The sequence below is a fragment of the Mytilus galloprovincialis genome, chromosome 12 (assembly GCF_965363235.1).
Source record: "Mytilus galloprovincialis chromosome 12, xbMytGall1.hap1.1, whole genome shotgun sequence".
In the NCBI taxonomy this organism is placed as follows: Eukaryota; Metazoa; Mollusca; class Bivalvia; order Mytilida; family Mytilidae; genus Mytilus; species Mytilus galloprovincialis.
This window is the reverse complement of record NC_134849.1, coordinates 26516901-26530775: the sequence shown is the minus strand read 5'-3', so window position 1 is coordinate 26530775 and position 13875 is coordinate 26516901.

Genomic DNA, 13875 nt, shown 5'->3' with positions numbered 1-13875 from the left:
TGATTTCCGTTCTTTTTCTTTGCCAAAATTCGTTTTACCTTTTCGGATTTGGCATCCGTTGAACTTTCAATGTCATTAGAAGTTACAAAGTTTTCGTCTCTGAAACGCATTGGTTTGTTCACTTTTCTTGAGGCTCACTGTCAATAGTATCGGGCGGTTGTTTTTCAATATCGTCGTTCTTATCAGAACTGAGAGTTTCATTTTTCTCGGAATCGGTACTCTCAACATGAAAAGGCGCTGCACAATGCGAAGGCTCAGGTGCTCGGATATGCGTTAATTTCAGTCTGTTTATGTGTACGGGGTTGGATAACTTTCTTTTCCTTGTTGGGTCGCGGAGTTTGATAAGATGTGAACTCGGGATGTTAATAACTACATACGGACCATCAGAATTGGTTGAAATTTTCTTCCTACACCGGTTGCAATGGGTAGGTTCACGTTGACAATAAAAATAGTCACCAATTGATAATTTTAAGTTATTAGTTTTCAAATTCTCCTTTTCCTCCATTTGTAAGCCGGATGCGATAGCATTGTTGGATACTATTTCATGTATTGTATTTAATTTACATGTGAGTTCCTGAAAATACGTACGCATATTTATGAATATGTATTTGAAAGATGCGCTATTATATTGAAAGAGCGGAAAATTTGGGCGTTTCCCATAGAGTATTTCAAATGGAGTAAAATCAATGCTGTTGTTTACAGACGAGTTCATTGAAAATGTAACGGAATGTAGTTCTGCTAACGTTCGATGTTGGTGTTCACACGCTCCTAAGCAATGATGGGGAAATGCTGGCGTGAACTCCTGTGATACTTTAAGCAATTTGCATAATTCGGCTGTACACTTATTGGTAAATTCACTACCGCGATCCGATATTAAAGTTTGGCAAACTCCATAAGTAGTATACGATTTCAAACGAGAATTGATGAAGTATTGACATCCAACGTTCGTAAATTGCCCCTTTAAATTGTTTTAGTACAAAGATTTCAATGCTTGGTGGTCACATTCGGCTATAAAAGAATTCCCACGCAAATAATCCGCACAATCAAGTATGCTAACGACCATTCCTAGAAGTTCTTATTTTGTAGACCGTAAGATTGTTGCCATGGACTCAACGATTTAGAGCCAAACCTAATAATACGTGGTTTGTGTGTTTCGTCATCTTGGTCAAGCTGATATAACATATATCCAATACCTCGTGCTGATGTATCTACACTTAAGCGAAAAGTCAGATCGAACTTTGGAAAACTAAGTATGTTGGAATTCATCAATTTATGTTTCAAATCGTTTAATTCTGTTTCCTGTTCACTCCGCCATGTGAATATCTGTTCTTCTTTCAAAAATAGAGTTAATGGAAAACAAGTGCACTATAGTTTGGTATGCATTTTTTTGAACCAGTTAAATAAACCCAACAATCGTCTTAATTTCTTGATATTCTTTGGTCGTGGGTAATCTGAAATCGCCTTTACACGGTCGGGTGGCGGGCGGATCCCATCTTTTGAGATAAGATGCAAATGAACACTTATATATTTGGTCCTAATTTTAATCCTGCAGCACGGAATCGTTTAAATCCTTCCTTCAAATCGGATAAATGTTTTTTGAATGTGTCGGAAAAAATGAAGACGTCGTCCAAGTAGCAGAGACAAGATTTAAATTTCAAGCCGTGCAAGACCTTATCCATAAGCATTTGAAATGTATTTGGAGCAGTTTTTAAACCTATTGGAAATCGAATGAATTGATAAGTACCAAAACATGTGTTAAAAGCTGTATATTGGCTAGAGTCGTTTGAAAGTCCCATTTGGCAAAACCCGAAGAAAGATCGATTGACGATATAAAATTCGGTATGACTTCGCTGAACGATTCGGTCAATTCTTGTAAGTTTGGTATTGCATATTTGAATTCCCTAGTTTGTGAATTTAAGAAACGAAAATCGCAACAAAATCGGAAGTCTTGGGCGTACGGTTTTGGCTAATGTTGTATATTTTAGCCGAAACAAAAAAATACCTGCACAGTGACCCTATCTTTTCTCTTGATTTTCTTAAAGCATCTACAAAGAGCTATTTTCTCGTATTTTATTTTACAATTCTATGAGTTAGCTTAGCTTCCTATCACATGTTTTTTTTTTCTGTATAAAACATTCCAAACAAAATGTGCCATTGTTGTTTGAGAAATGTCCTGTGACCTATCATTTTTTATTTTCCTGTGACCTATCATTTTTAGAATTTTCCTGTGACCTATCATTTTTATAATTTTTTGAACTTATCAATATATATACTACGTTTTGGCAAATTGTGTACAAGTTCTTACTAGACTCTAATACCACCTGAATCGATACTGTTGTTATATCAAAATGACATAATTAGCGTAATAACTGTTTTTATAATATCAGGGACTTGCAAAAGTGAGTAGTAACATTTTTACTTTTAATTAAGCGGTTTATTCGCTGTCATTGATCATTGATCTGTAACTCAATATAATATAGAACAGATATAGAAAAATGTGGCATGAGTGCAAACTCTCCCTCCAAGTTACAATCTATAAAAGTAAACCATTGTAGGTCAAGGTACGGCGGCTACACGGAGTCTGGGCTCACATCGAACAGCCAGCTATAAAAGGTTCCCAAAATTTCTATTGTAAAACCATTCAAACAGGGAAAACAACGATCTAATATCTATAAAATCGAGAAACGAGAAACACTTATGAACTACATAAACAGACAATCTACTGTACATGTCTAAATAAGTGTTTTTATTACAAAACATGTAAATGTTTTTGCATATCACTTTTCTTCAACCTTAGTTTAAATGTCAAAACAGTCATATATCAAAAGTGGTGTATTTATAACATTAAAAATAAAGCGAAAATTATAAACTATATTTTGCATGAGAATGATTATTCAAATACACAACTTTAACATCTTTATAACATTTTTATCTATAATGCAATGATATTAACAGTACATATAATAATTCAGTTCATATATACTTTGTATTTCTCACGATTTAAATAAACACCTTCGGCGATTTAATTTAACACAATTACAAAAATGGTTAGTTATTTTAACATCATTGTTGATGCTCATGGAAATATTGATGAAAGATTCTTACTTAACATTGATATTGACATTTTTTTGGAGCAATATTGTAAATGATGAGGCTTATATAAATGCATCGTTGTTTGTAACAAGGCTAATCATTTTTTTTTTACTTTTCAAATATATGTGATGCTCTATGATGGAATGGTTTGTTATTATAGTAAATGTGTAAAGCAAACTATTATCCTCTGGAATATTGTCCACCAAGAAAATATTTCATAAATCTATTAATGATATTAAGTATGTACTTATCCAATAAAAGGACAAATTTGATATTAGTGTAAATGTTTCGTTTTATATACAGTACTTCCATGTCCCATAATCTTATTAAGAAATAATAATGCATCAGTAAGCACATGGATTTATAAAGTTAGAATGTGTATAAATGTGAAAACTCTCACCAGCCCAGTAGTTAACACTTCGGTGTTGACATGAATATCAATAATGTGGTCATTTTTTATAAATTTCCTGTTTACAAAACTAAGGATTTTCTTATCCGAGGCATAGATAACCTTAGCCGTATTTGCACAACTTTTTGGAATTTTAGATCGTCAATGCTCTTCAACTTTGTACTTGCTTGGCTCTATAAATATTTTGATATGAGCGTCACTGATGAGTCTTATGTAGACGAAACGCGCGTCTGGCGTACTAAATTATAATCCTGGTACTTTTGATAACTATTTAAGGTAATTTCATGAAGAAAAAAACAACACAAATAAAGAAAACTATTTCAATTAAACTAATAAATTGATATGATAACTGCAATTCAATTTAAATTGAATTAATAGGAAAAAGAATTATTACATTCGTTGTGCTTGTAATACTATTACTTTTTGTTTGTATCGTAACGCAGATATAAGTAAAAATACAATGCACTATGTCATTTTAAACATTGGATTTAGCATAACGCATATTTTGCCTCAAAACTATTTATTCATTAGACGCTTGCAAATTTTATATTTCTCCATCTAAGATGTTAACATAATATTTCATTCCTTTTTTTTTTTACCAACGAACCGAATATAACAAGTAAACAGTCAAGGACAAGTATAAACTACTAAATGATAAGGGCTTCTCTTTATCAGAATATTGTACCAAAGTCCGTATCAAACAAATCTTGTATGACTGCAGAAACCTTTAATTTTTAAAATACCAATATTGATGTTCATGAATAATTTATTGTTAAAAGTAAAAGTCGCAAATGTCATTAGTATTTAATCATTTGACGTTGTATTGCTAATGATAAACACTTATATCATTTACATCTTGTTCGTAACACGGATATCCTTCCTCTCCTATCTTCTTAAAGTGGGACGATAAATACTATTAGAACAGAAAATGAACAGCCAAACTCGTAGATCGAAAATTTAAAGTGTATGTACAGGTCTTTTAAGTAATGGTTTCTCATTTAAGTAAAACCTCATTGTGCTTCTTTTGTGACCTATTATAACGTGAGAATCTGACTTCTTTTGAATTGAACGGTATCTAATGAGAGTGACATGGGGCTTGCCTGTAAAACATGTACAGCTGTAGACATACCATAATATACTTTTCACATTTCGTTGTAAAATGAAAATAAAAATGTATTTCCTTTTTTAGCTCACCTGGCCCGAAGTGTCAATTAAGCTTTTTCTCATTAATTCATGTCCGTTGTCCGTCGTCGTCGTCGTCATTCGTCGTCGTCGTCCGTCGTCGTTAACTTTTACAAAAATCGTCTCTTCTGATAATAACTTGGCCAAATTTAACATATCAGACATGCCCTCCCAGCTTAACTGTACTGACACATATATAATAAGTAACATTTCAAGTTGATTATTAATTTTTTTTCTGGTGACAGCACACATCAATTAACATTAGAGAAAGTGTAACAGCGACCAGTTGGGTAGCTGGGTCATATTCATGTGTACGCCCGAACTTTGGCGAGGGGTCTGAGGGGGTGACAAACCACTCAATGCCAACACCCCTTTTGGTAGTGGGTTCGAGTTGACGGGCCCCCCTAAAGCGATCGAGTTATCGAGAATAACATACTATTCCTGTCAGTAAATTATCATTGATAGTAAGATACTTTTGAATCTAAATGGTATATTTATGTTTAATTTTGAGAAATTATTATCACAATTCATTGTGTTAATTGGAAGCTAACGGACATTGGTTGTAGTGAAAATTTCAAACCAATATTACTTTCAAATTGTTTAAAGTCGTGAGTGAGCGAGCATACAATCGACAAAGCATCTTTTAATGAACACGAAAAAAGTATTTCTTAGAGATGCAATATAACATCTGGAACACGATTTCTTTTCCAGGAATTTAAAAAAAAAGTCAAATATTTTCTTTATTATATTTTCTTGATCTGGAATTTAACGTGTGCCCATATATCACATTTTATGAAGGTTTATAAATTGAGCAATTAATTGCGCAAAGAAAAGTCCAGCTATCAGTAAAGAACAGAAAAATAAACGGAAACATACGCTTTCAAAATTTTGCTTTAGACATAAATCATAGAAAAATCTTCTTCCAAATTTTCATAAAATTCGATGAAGGTTCGACAAGTAGTTAATGTAATTAAGAAACAAAACAAAATTAAGCCCAAACTGTGACCACTTATTAATTGCAGAAAGAAATACCTTTCATCCGTATTTGGTAACAAAATTCCTGGCTTGAGTTATCCTCTTTAACCCTCTCCCTTTCACACCGGTACAGCTTACCGGTGAAACCAATTTCAAGACTTTTTTTGGACATTTAGACATGTTTAAACGCCATTTGCGGACGTACATATGTGGTTAAGGGCTCAAATTAATCCTCAGATAACCAGCAATGCGATTTAATGTGCATCAAACCTCTATCATTATTAGTTAATAAACAAGTCGCCCCTTACTGATGGGTAATTTTTCTGTAAAAACCATTTATTTTTCTTCGAATTTTGAGGGATATTCTCAAATAGAAGTGCAAAGAAAACTGCTCTTTTAAGAGGATTTATGTCTTTTTTCAATAACTGTGCAGTGAGTTTTTGAAGAATAGTATTAAACTAATAGTTCTAACTTGTACACTAGTTGCAAATGTAATTTTTAGTGTAGCAGCGCAATCACAAACTTGAATTACGCTAAAAATCTGAAGTCATTTCTTAAAGATATTATGGGAAAAGAGACAAAAACCGCTAAAATATTCTGAATTTTTTTGGCAAAGTTGAAATAGATGTAACAAAACATGGTTTCGTAAGTGTTGCGGTATACTAAAGTTGAAAACACTTTTGTTTGAATGAAGAAACATGTATATTTCAATGAAAAAATGACAGTTTAAAGAGTGGATTCCTCCTAGATTTGCGTAAAAATCATGCATTTGGCAACAAAAAATTATCATCTAAACACATAATTCCAAAATGAAAACAAACTGGGTGAGAATCTTTATGTTATTTTTTTTTTTTCATTTCTTTCGTAGTAGTAGACTTAAGTACTTAAATTTTGATAAATTCACTACAATGTCAGTGGCGCAGGGGTACGCTGATCTATCTCAAGGCGCTAAGATTAAGAGTTCGAATCTCACTGCCGGAGTTGGAAAAACAATTTCCTATATTAAATGTAACTTAACTTAACTTTACTTTCAATTTCAAAAAGGAAACCTACGAATATTTTTTTTAAAAGAATGTGTGTGCAAAATTGCCCCCCCCCCCCTTTTTTTTACCCCCTTTGCTCCATCGGGCTCGGTCAAGGGTGTCCCAGATCGAGCTAGCATTGGTAATTCAATGACTTTTCCCTTGTAAAAACAAAGTTAAGGTTGCTGATTGATTGAAAACGAATTAGACAAATAACTAGGGTCCAAGTTTGAAATCGGACAAAAAGAGCATCTAAAATCAATTATTTTGAATGTTACGGACATCGATTTTTCAAGGCCTATAGCACGTTATGCGTCTATTTATACCACTATGATAACTTATATGGCTTCAACAGACTCGAGGCATTGTGTTTCCATCAAAACCTGACCCTATTAGTCCACTAATATGTCTCTGCACGACTTTTTGCCCAAGGATTTCGTATTTTTTCACTTTTTCTTCAACAGTCACGTGACTTTTGGAAATATACCACGTGACCAAAAAATGACGAATTATCGTCCAACTTAATTTTTTGAAATATTTTACCAATTATCTTTCATTTGACCCCATCATGGCATGTGTATGACCATTGATGCGAATTCTGTATTCATTTAAACTTCGATAATGTATTTTCGATAAGTAAAGGTCTAAAATGCATGAAAGGGAAAGGGTTAATAAACAAAAAATATATGACAGAATAGTATGAAAAGGTAGCTCTGTGTTGTATCAAAGTGTCTTTATAGTATATAAATTTATCTTAGTGATATAGCAAATTGACAGAGTATTATAGTCAAATGCCGTTATAGTATATACATTTACCTTAGTGATATAGCGAATTGACAGAGTAGTATAGTCAAATGCCGTTATTGTATATAAATGTACCTTAGTGATATAGCGAATTGACAGAGTATTATAGTCCAATGCCGTTATAGTATTTAAATTTATCGCAAATTGAAAGAGTATTATAGTCAAATGTCGATATAGTATATAAATTTACCTTAGTGATTTAGCCAATTGAAAGAGTATTATAGTAAAATGCCATTAAAGTATATAAATTTACCTTAGTGATATAGCGAATTGACAGAGTATTATAGTCAAATACCGTTTTAGTATATAAATTTACCTTGGTGATATAGCGAATTGCCAGAGAATTATAGTCAAATGCCTTTATAGTATATAAATTTAATATTGTGATATAGCAAATTGACAGAGTATTATAGTTAAATGACATTATAGTATAGAACATTTTCTTCATGATATATATCTACCCTTAATGATATGGTTATTGATATCATAAGGCAGCTGAGGCGTTCCATATTGACATCTTGCTTGACTATAATGTGAATGAATTCCATAAAAGTTCCTGTACTTCAAGCATATTCTAACATGTCTAAGACAAGATGATATAACAACCATAGGAAAATAAACCACTCATGTCTTATATGAAATAAGGAGTCCTGTTGGAAATTCTACACCATATATAGTTTTCAGTATTTTTCAGACTTCTGAGATGAATGGTAGTCTGTATCTGTACGAATATATTTGGTTACCAATGCTAGTTACCAATGCTGGTTTCAATACAACGGTAGAGAGACTGTCGTATTTATTTATAATGCACCAGACAGTTTTAACACTCTAAAAATCAATTTTGGTGCAAGCAGATGCAATGTCTCCAAGGTGGTTCCACTCGCTCACTTTATTTTACTAAAAATGATTTTGAAATATTTTTGCTAGTTGAAATGTGAGAACACCTTTTCAGTTGTTTTTTCCAATCAATATTCAACATGTTTATTCACTAAATTATGATTATTGTCTGGTAAATAGGTAAATTATTGTTATGATTGGCAGATTCTTGCATAGGCAGTAATTATTCTTATGCTATTTTGGTCTTTAGTGCATTCAGATATCTTAAATAGTTTCTCCTGTTATACTTCATTCGTTTCCTTCGGTTTTAGTTTGTTACCCCGATTTTGTTTTTTGTCCATGGATTTATGAGTTATGAACAGCGGTATACTACTGTTGCCTTTATTTGTAATATGTAGATGCATAATGATGGGATAGCCCAAATACTCCTCCTAGATTATTAAAGTTTTCAGACAATTTATTGATTTCTGCACTTGCAGTACAAAAACGTCTTATTTAATTTTTTAGACAAATTTATTTTACTTTTTTGAATGATTTTATAGCTATTTTTATTACAATTGTACTTATAATTTAATTAAAATCAAAATCAAAATGTGCAAATTCGGGACTAAAATCACCATTCTTCCAAAGCAAAAATGAACATGTAATAGTCATTTGCCAAGCTTAATATTTTGATATAATATAAAAACAAAAAAAAATACACCATAATTAAAACCAATGTAAGTTACAAACATATACGGAATGGGTCTTGCAAGTTAGAAGCAAGTAAAAATCATGTAAAATCATGTATGAAAAATCCAGCCTTTGTGTCCGTGCTCCTGGCAATGTGCCAAATTGTATAAATTTTCATTTGTATTGACCATAACATAGTAAAAAGGATGGGTTCAAGCTGATATTACTCTAAAAACTCAACTACCCCATTTAATATGCTTCTGGGTATTTCTTAAAAGGCATAAACAGTTGTATTTTTCCTTGGTTTTATTATGAATTACAGAATTATGCAAATGAGGCTGTTACTAAAAATAGATACGATTCTGGGAAAAATTAAGTTGCCAAATTCTTTTATTTTATGTCAAGGATTAAGATGATGTATAAAAATTTATCAAGTTGTGATTGTCGATTTGGACGATTTTCTGATTATTGCATGGTTTTCTGGCGGATTGGCTCTTAATTAAGTAGTTATTAGATTACTGATACAGTTTATTTTCTGTTTTCACTATCGGTTCTTTAACTCAATTTAATGTAGGAGAGCCGTGTCTTGATAAGTGCATTTTAGTAAGGATAAAGAAAAAACAATCTCACTCATAACGTTCCTTCAACCTTTGTTTAAATGTCAATACCGGGATATACATATAGCAAAAAAGATCTCAAAAAAGATGTTTCAACTTTCAGAACTCTTACTTCCACAATGAATTATGACCTCCTTTCTAAATGATTTATCATTTTAGTAAATGTGTAAGGCAAACTATTATCCTCTGGAATTGTTGTCCACCATGAAATATTTTATGATTCTATTAATGATATTAAGTACTTATCTTCGAGTAACTGCGCAGAAAAAGACAAAACGTTACATGCATTTTAATATTAGTTTGAATTTTTAGTTTTCATAGAGTATTTCAATGCCAAATAGTCGTTTTAAGAAAAACAAAAACAAAGTAATCAAATGGATTTGAAAGTCAGAATGTGAATATAAATATTCAAAATTGTTAACGTCATTTATAGTAATAAAACCGTTAATTGAACCTATATATTGATATGATAACTAAGTTTTACTTGAATTCACATGAACAAGAGTTCTGACAGTCATTGTGTTTGTGATTATCATTATTATAATATTTGTTTGTATCGTATATGCAGATCTAAATGTCTAAAAAAATGTGTCAACGTTCACATAATTACGGTAACGGTTAACCATTAGGTCCCTGCACTATTGAGAAAAGCAAGATAACTCTTTTTATATGTAACAATTTTACAATCCATAAATTCACCACGGTAGGTCCCTGAAAATGATGAACTACGTCCTATTAACTGATATAGATGATATATTCTGTAACGATTATACACACCATTATATAGATTTACCCTTGGAAGTTTTGGTGTATAATACTGTACAAATATCTAAACAAAATGAATTACAGGCTCGTCATAATTCACAGCTCTTGTTACCCGGATTATAGAATGCTTAATGTTGTGATTATGGCACCCTCAACGGAGTTGGGGTGACGTATTGTTATTCTACGTTTCTTTTTTTTCTTATTTTTATTATTCTTCCACACATTTTGTCCATCGTGTTGCTAAGAATTGAGTGATCCAATAATGTTGGAACTATAACATAATGAGGACCCCCATGTGAAGTTGTGCATCTGACTCTGGCATTTTTTTAAATGGCCGCTGTTTCCAAGGAAACTGCAAAAAAGTGAAAATTTTTCAAAATTCTAAATCTTTCATTATAAGACCTAGCTGGATGCAACTTTATGGAAATGTTCCTTGGTATGCCTAGATGTCAAGACAATATTTAGAAATTCCAAAATGGCCGCCATTGTCATGGAAACAGGGCAAATGTTTAACATTGAGCCTATGGACAAATACATAAAAGCTGCATTTTCTTTAAGAATAATGCATAGAGATCAATGAAACTGTATTGATATATAACATGACATATGGCAATGAGATGCCTGCTTTTAGAATTTTGGAATTATCTACTGTAACCATGGAAACAGTAGAAATATAAAAAAATTCAAAACATTCAAAATGCTGCAAACTTGATGAAACTTTACAGAAATGATAACTGGCATGGGCAGAATTGCATTTTGGAGTTAGAAATTTCAAAATGGCCGCCGTAACCATGGAAATGACTAAAATGTCAAAATTTCAAAATGCTCCAAACTTAATAATTTCCATGTGAAGATATGCTCTTTGACTTTGGAAATTTCATAATGGCTGCCTTTTTCCTGGCAATGGGGGGACGAGGGTGCAATCCGTTATTGCTAGCAATTACAAATCTAGTTATATTTTACGTTTAATCTAAGAGGTCATATCATATTACGATTATATACATTCATTTATTATTCTATGGTATTCATCATTTTAGTATAAAAGTTCAGGAATTCATATTGTTGTAGTGAAAAAACATGTTAATATGCTAATCATTTAATACAGAATAATATATCAAATAACATAATAAATAGAGTAATATTTGTATTGATGATTTCGGGTATATGGAACCGTAAGTAGTTTTGTAATCATATGATTAATATCATGTCATTGATTACGGATCTGTAACTCAATTTGATACAGAAGATATATGTTTTAATACGGGTATTTGTATAAAAAAAAACACCATTAAGTTGTGCAAATAATGGTAATCATTATAATTCTCCATATGGTACGAAATGGTATGCAAAATAATGTTGCATATCGTACGAAATGGGATGCATTTTAATATTCAATATAGTATAAAATGGTTATGCTACGAAATATATTTTGTTATGTTAATAGGTGGTAACGTTCAGGAAATTAAACTGATGTACAAAATGATATGTTGATTTGTAAATTATGTAATGAATAAAACTAATTAAAATTACATTAATTATTGAATTATTTTGATTTATCATTATAGCAGGTTGACAGGGTAAGTATATTTATATATATGATTAACCGATTTATCAACGGTCATTGATTAAAGATATGTAAATCAATTGAATATAGACGTGTCTAAATAACAACATTTTGTATTACGAAATTCATAAATTATACATTGCTTTAGATCAATCTAAGTTTAAAAGCTTATACTAGATATAACATTAATGGTTGCTTAATAACATTTAATTTAGCAGGTATTGTATACGTTGTCAACTTTTTTTACCATAATAACGATTTTTCAAACACATCACGTTTCGGGGCAAAACAAACATTTTCATGTATGACTTATCTTTGTAATTTCTGTAATTTGTATTTAAAGTTATAAAACCAACAGTTCCTAGTGTGGTTAATACACAAATATAGATAGAGATGGGTCTAATAGTAAAAAAAAGAGAAATACCAATCTCCACAGTTGGCCGATTCCCTTATCACTTTGAGTAATCACATAATGTCATTGACTGTACTGTACTCCCCAAAACCTGCAAATATAAATTCATATCACTGTACATGCTGTAATAGACTTAAGTAAGTAGTTAATAGATTACTGATACGGTTTATTTTCTGTTTTCACTATCGGTTCTTCAACTCAAATTAATTTAGGAGAGCCGTGTCTTGATAAGTGCATTTTAGTAAGGATAAAAAAACAATCCCACTCATAACGTTCCTTCAACCTTTGTTTAAATGTCAATACCGGGATATACATAGAGCAAAAAAGATCTCAAAAAGGATGTTTCAACTTTCAGAATTCTTACTTCCACAATGAATTATGACCTCCTATCTAAATGATTTATCCTTTTAGTAAATGTGTAAGGCAAACTATTATCCTCTGGAATTGTTGTCCACCAACAAATATTTTATGATTCTATTAATGATATTAAGTACTTATCTTCGAGTAACTGCGCAGAAAAGGACAAAACGTTAGATGGATTTTAATATTAGTTTGAATTTTTCGTTTTCATATTGAGTATTTCCATGCCCAATAGTCGTTTAAAGAAAAACAAAATACATAAGCAATCAAATGGATTTGAAAGTCAGATTGTGAATATAAATGTTAAATTTTTTTAACGTCATTTATAGTAATAAAAACATTAATCGAACCTATATATTGATATGATAACTATGTATTACTTGAATTCACATGAACAAGAGTTCTGACTGTCATTGTGTCTGTGATTATCATTATTATAATATTTGTTTGTATCGTACATGTATATGCAGATCTAAATGTGTGAAATTTTTTTTCAACGTTCACATAATTACGGTAACGGTTAACCTTTAGGTCCGTGCACTATTGAGAAAAGCAAGATAACTCTTTTTAAATGTAATAATTCTACAATCCATAAATTCATCAATGTAAATATGTAGGTCCCTGACAATGATGAACTACGTCCTATTAACTGACATAGATGATATATTCTGTAACGATTATACACAGCATTATATAGATTTGCCCTTGGAAGTTTTGGTGTACAATACTGTGCAAATATCTAAACAAAATGAATTACAGGATCGTCATAATTCACAGCTCTTGTTACCCGGATTATAGAATACTTAATGTTGTGATAATATTTTTTACGTAAAATTTAAGAGGTCATTTCATATTACGATTATACACTTTCATTTATTATTCTTTGGTCTTCATCATTTTAGTATAAAAGTTCAGGAATTAATACTGTTGTAGTTAAAAACATGTTAATATGCTAATCATTTAATACAGAATCATATATCAAATAACATAATAAATAGTGCAATATTTGTATTGATGATTTCGGGTATATGGAACCGTAAGTAGTTTTGTAATCATATGATTAATATCATAACATTGATTACGAATCTTTAACTCAATTTGATACAGAAGATATATGTTTTAATACGGGTATTTGTATCACAAAACACCATTAAATTGTGCAA